At 48.5% G+C, this 5,818-nt stretch overlaps 1 protein-coding gene across 5 annotated transcripts in view; it reads left to right on the forward strand.

The window, feature by feature from the left end:
* The window catches only part of PLEC (plectin), a 115,235-nt gene that overhangs the window by 27,241 nt on the left and 82,176 nt on the right, over positions 1 to 5,818 (forward strand). The gene's annotated exons all lie outside the window — the stretch shown is intronic.

Consider the following 5,818-nt stretch of genomic DNA (forward strand, 5'->3'; position numbering starts at 1 on the left):
GGAATGGGGGGCATTTGGGGGAGGCTGAGAGATCCTATATGGAGGGAGGTCGAGGACCGGTGGTCTGGGGGGCGCATATGGTCTGGGGATGGTAAGGGGGACCCGGTGGGACCTCAGGGGCTGGTGGGTTGGGACTGCACAAGACTAGTGCCCGCTCTGACAGAGTTCCGAATGAGCTGACCTGGTCTGGAAGGGGAAGTGTGGGTCCTGGCCCCCACGTGGAGCCCTTCCTTTGCAGGGGCGGCTCCACTGCGCAGTGACCCCAGGTAACCCCCAGACTCCTCCCCCCTCTTCTCTGCTCCGCCCCTTTGCCAGCGGTGTGCCCACAGGTAATACCTGGTACCGGTTTTTGCGCATCTGGGGCCCCGAGGGTAGCACGTTACTGCCGAGAAGGAGAACCTCACTTTTGTTGCGGGACGGATTATTTAAGGTCTCAGGCTTCTTTCCTGGGAGGCAGGTAGGGAGAGATGCTGCAAAGACACCCCAGCTCCTCTCCCCTCCCTTGATTGGGAGCCCTTTCCTGTTGTATTTTCTGGTAAGGAGCCTGTGTGAGAAAAAGTAGAGAACATCCTCCCTCCCTCTCCACAAGGGATATGAGCTAAGTGGACCTTACTGCAGAGTTGTGACTGTCCCCACCCAGGCAGAGAGGGGGAGGGGATGACCGAGCCTAGTCCTTGTGGGAGAAGAGATGGAGAGGAGGATGTGGGAATGGTCCCCTGATGGATGGGCTAATGGACTGAGGAAGACTCCCTTTTCTTTTCCTTCCCCCCTCCCCTGAGCCTTCCCTCAGGCCGCAGCTGAATTCAGACCCTCTATTCAGCAGTCCTAACATCACACACAAAACTCTCTCTCCCAGCTCACATCACTATGCAGGGGTTCTGAATGAGAGAGTTGGGGAGAGCTCCTCCCATCTTTTAGTCTCCCAGGGACTCCCTGTGGCCTTGGTGGGGAGGGGTCTCTTTGCTCCTCTGCAGCAGGGACTGGAGCCAAGCCTGGTAATCCAACTGTGTCTGTGGCATATTTCCCTCCTCCTCCCTTCAGGGCGTCTCTCAGCCCAGCCAGGAGACCCTGGTATACTCCAGCTCCTGATTGACCTCCCTTGAAGGAGGGTCCCTGAGGGAATGAGTGCCTGAGGCGCCAGTTAGACTGGGGAAGGGCCCCTTATGGGTGACTCTACACAGTGGCTTCTTGTCTGGTTGGAGATGGGGGGAGCTGCCCCATCAGCCTGAGTAGTCACCCTGGAGACTTGGTTGCCAATCCCTGCTGCCCTCCCTGAGGGCTGGGCAGGCCTATTCATTGTGCTCTGGGTGGGTGGATGTAGGGGCTGGGGTGAGGCCAGGTCTGGCCCAAGGCTGGGGGTGTTTGTGTTGTTGATGGAGTTGATTCTTGGTCCCAGCTTCGGCCTCCAGAGCTGAGTCAGCAGAGGTGGCTGCTGTCTGCAGTGACCTGGTTTAGGATTGGGGGGAGGGGGGAGAGGGTGGCCTTGGTGCAAGGCTCTCCTCCCTGCCAAGCAACCATGTCATCCCCCTTCTCCTAACCTGAGCTCCCCTGCACCCTAGGTACAAGCCCAGGGGTCCACAATTTGGAGGAATGGGACCAACAGGGTGGGGGTCTCCTAGGTGTTTCCACCCTCCTACTCTCTCTTTAAAGGCAGTGGAGTTGCTGCCCTCTGCTGCACACTGGAAGCACTGCATCATATCCCCAGTGTGCCAAGGACCTACAGTCCTTTGGATGGAGGAACTGAATGGAAGAGCCGTGGGGGATAATGGGTCCTACCGTTGTCTCAGTGGTAGGACCTTGTGTTGGGAGATAGTTTGGAAGACATGGCTTGAATAGAGAGATTGAGTTTGGGGAATGACAAAGGATATTGGGAAACATCAAATGAAATTGTGTTTTTAAAGTGCTTTGCAAATGTTAGAACACCAGAAATGCTAGCTGTCATCATCATCATCATTATCGTCATCACCGTCAGGGAACTTTTAGAGGAATTGATGAATGACCCATGGAGGATGGTGGGGGGAGTATTGTGTGGAGACATCTTGTGTCAAGGGATAATAAGGGAAGGGCTGGGGTGAGGCATGTCATAAGAATGGGATCCATACTTGAAAGACCATGTGGAAGTATTTCATTGAGAAAGAGAGTGTGAAATGACAATGGAATATTGGGAAATGGTCTGAATATTCTCTATCTAGGGGGACATCATCCAGGATGTTTTTGGACAAAGGATGGGTTCAGGAGGTATATCACTGGGACACCCACTAGTGTGTCAGGAGACTTGGATTTTAATAGTCCAAAGTGAGGGGGTAGTCCATTTTCCTCTGTCCTGGTTAAACCACATTTCAAATAATTGTGTCCAATTTGGAGAATCACATTTTAGGAAGGACATTGATAAGCTGAGGTATGTCCAGAGGAAGGCAATCAAAACTGATAAGAAGACTGAAAATTGTCATCTGAATATTAGTTGAAGGACCTTTTGGCCTGGATAAAAGAAGACAGTGGGCACAGGTTCTTTAATTGTTAGAACTGGAAGGGATCTGGGCTAGCCCAACTCTTTCATTTTACAGATGAGGAAGATGAAGCCCAGAGAGGCTGTGATTTTCCTAAGGTCACACAGCTGCTTAGTGATAGAGCAGAAACTAAAGCCCAGGTCTCCTCACTCCTAGACCAGTATTCTTTCTTCTCCACTGAATAACATGATTTCTGTGTTCAGTTATCTTGGGGGTCCTTATTCAGAAGAGGGAGAGGGTTTGGTCTGATGGAAAGGGTGCTAGATTTGGAGCTGGAGGGCTGGGTTCGAATCCTACCTCTGATACTACCTTACTACTTACTATGACATTGAACAAGTCATTTCTTCTGGGCCTCATTTTCTTTATCTATAAAATGAAGAAGTTAGAGTAGATGACTCCTGAGGATCCTTTGAGTTCTAAATCTATCCTTCTGTGATTAAATGTGTTCTGTCTAACCCCAGAAAGCAGAACTAAGTGTAGTGGACTCAAGAAGGCCCATTTCAAGCAAGAAAAGAAAGAACTTTATAACAGGTAGAGTTGTCCAGAAATGGAATGGAGACAGTGGGCTTCCCATTCAATGGGAGCGAGCAAAATTTTAATGTTGCAGTTAGACCTATTTCAGAGAGGCCCCTTGGATTGAGTAGGAGGCTGGACCAGGTGATTTCTAAAGTTCTGCCGTTCTAACTCTTCTAACATTTTATGTTCCATTAGCAAAACATTTATCCTCTCTCAGTGTCTGTATGCCTATGTCTCAAATGGTGAGAATTTTCGGAGGGGAAGATTTGGCCCTGATACAAGGAAAAAACTTTGGTTAACAGAGTCATCTCTAAACATCAAATGGATTCCCTCTTAAGGTGGTGGGTTTACTCTTTACTTCAAGCATAAGGCTAGATGGATGGGTAGATGGATGGATAGATTTCATTGATGATTTATTTACTCAAATATGCTCATCAGGTGTATTGTAGAGAGTATTCTGGTTCAGATATTAGTTGGACTAGTTGACCCAGTGACCTTCTTGCCAACTCTGATGAGTCTGTTAAATAGGAACAGTACAGTAATCCCTTCCTCCCTCCTGCTCAGGGTTGGTCTCAGTCTTGGATAGTTGTTGCATGTGAGTGGACAGATGCTGGGGAGCTCTGGGATATCAAATAAATGTGCTTCTGTAATATAAGGGGAGGACTTGGAGCTCCCCTCCATTGGGGGCGGGGGGTTGGAGGAGAAGCAGAGGTTGGGCAGTTTCCTTCTGGTAGCTAAGAGACCAACTTTTGTACTGGTCAGAGTAGAAATTTCTCCCTTTGCTCTTAGTAAATATGAATCAACAGCTGGATATGACAGCCAAGAAAGCTAATGATTTTAGGCTGTCCTTAGAGAAGAAGTGTGCAGACCTAGATGTGAGAGTTTTGCTGTCCTCTGTCCTGCATCTAGAGAATAGTGTCCAGGTCTGGATGCCACATTTTAGGAAGGATGTTGATAAGCTGGAGAGCATGGTAGCAGTGGTGGTGGTGACGAGGATGGTGAAAGGCCATGGGCTTATGCCATTTGAAGGCTGATTAAGGAACTGGGAATATTTCTTTTGGAAAAGAGATGACTTGGGGCTGACAGATATTTGTCTTTAAGTATTTAAGGGACTGTCAAATAAGTGTTCCATTCAGGTCGAATGTAAGCATTTGGAGGCAGGGACTATTTTTTTTTTTATATTGGTATTCCCAGTCAGTTCCTTGTAGATAAATTATTGTCAAACTGAGTAAAATCAAATTGAAGAGGCATTAGCTTTAAAGTTTTGCAAGACATGTTCTCTCATCTGAGCCTTCCAATAATCCTATGAAATAGGTGCTAAAGGCATTCATTAGTCCCATTTTATTAATAGGGAAACTGAGACTTAGAGAGGTTGAGGGACCTGTCACACAGCTTGGTCACACAGATTGTAGGTGTGAGAGACAGAGGTGAGCCTCTAAATCTGATCTTCCTGCCTTTTATTAAACTACAGAAACAAAAGGGTAAATTTGTGAATTTGTCTTTGTTGAAACCTCCAGACCTTGAACCATCAGGAATGGGGAAGAGAAGATTCTGGGGGAACTTGATAGCTGTCTTTAAGTATTTGAGGCTCTGTCACATGGGGAGGGATTAAGTGTGTTCTATTTGGCCCCAGAGGGCAGAATTAGCAACACTGGGTGGGGAATCTCAGGGAGACAAATTTAGGATTGATGTAAAGAAAAACTTCCTCACAGTTAGAGCAGCCTGAGAGTGAAATGAGTGGCTCAGTAGAGCCCTCGACCACTTGTTGGATGTGTCATAGTGGGGATTCCTTAATGAGTGGGGGTTGGAACACTCCTTTTCCAGCCCTATCGTTCTGTGGTTTCCTGCTTCTTCTTGGACCCACAGAACTGAATGAGAAGCACAAAGAACACATTTCAGAGAGCTTTGGCTTGATGTCCCATTTAGTTAGAAACATTTCTACCGATTAGAGCTTTCTCGAAGTCGAATGAGCCGACCTTAGAAGCATCTAAGCAGGCAAAGGCTGGATGGTCCATATTTTGGGGCTGCAATTGGACTGGATACTTCTGAGATTGTGTCCTTCCCAGCAGTGATATTCCGTGATTCTCGCTGGGGGTCGGATGGGGCCCCTAGAGCAGCTATTCTTAACCTTGGTTCCAGGGAGACTGGGTAGATTTTGGAGGGTCTATGAACTTTGCAACTTAATAGTATTTTGATAACTGCATTTCACTCTAATTGTATTCCTTTGTATTTTATTTCATGCATTTAAAAAAGCACTATTCTGAGAGGAAGGATCCACAGTTTTCACTAGACTGTCAAAGGGGATCCATGATTAAGTGCCCCTACTGTAGAGGGTTTTGAGGAGAAATGGGGAGGGAGAGTTCTGACTCCCTGAACCTTAGGGACTTAGACACTCTCACTGACCAGTCGTCCTGAAGTCTGTCTCTTTCTCTCCCGGGAGCTGGTCTTTTCTGCACCCCCTTCCCTCCTCTATCTCCCTAACTGGGTAGTAGGGGAAGGATGCCAACAACCAAGATGGTTTAGAACGTGTTCCCCCAGACTGTGCCTTCCCCTGTGCCCTGCGGTGCCAGGGCCTCTCTCCCTCCTTCCCTCCCTCCTTCTCTCCTATCCCTCTGTGGTCTGTGGGAATTGGCCAGACTCAGCTCTGACTTCAAAGTTTCCACGTCAGGGGGTGGGGGCTGCTCTGTTTGCCTGTGTGCTCCTTGCTGTCATGGTGACCGCCCCATTAAACCCGTCCCCCACGCCTACCGCCTGCTCCTCCCTCCCATTCCGGATCTGCTCCCCCCCCCCCCCCC

The sequence above is a fragment of the Petaurus breviceps genome, unplaced genomic scaffold (assembly GCF_028583685.1).
Source record: "Petaurus breviceps papuanus isolate PSGF00001 unplaced genomic scaffold, PetGlider_PUasm1.0 350, whole genome shotgun sequence".
Lineage (NCBI taxonomy): Eukaryota > Metazoa > Chordata > Mammalia > Diprotodontia > Petauridae > Petaurus > Petaurus breviceps.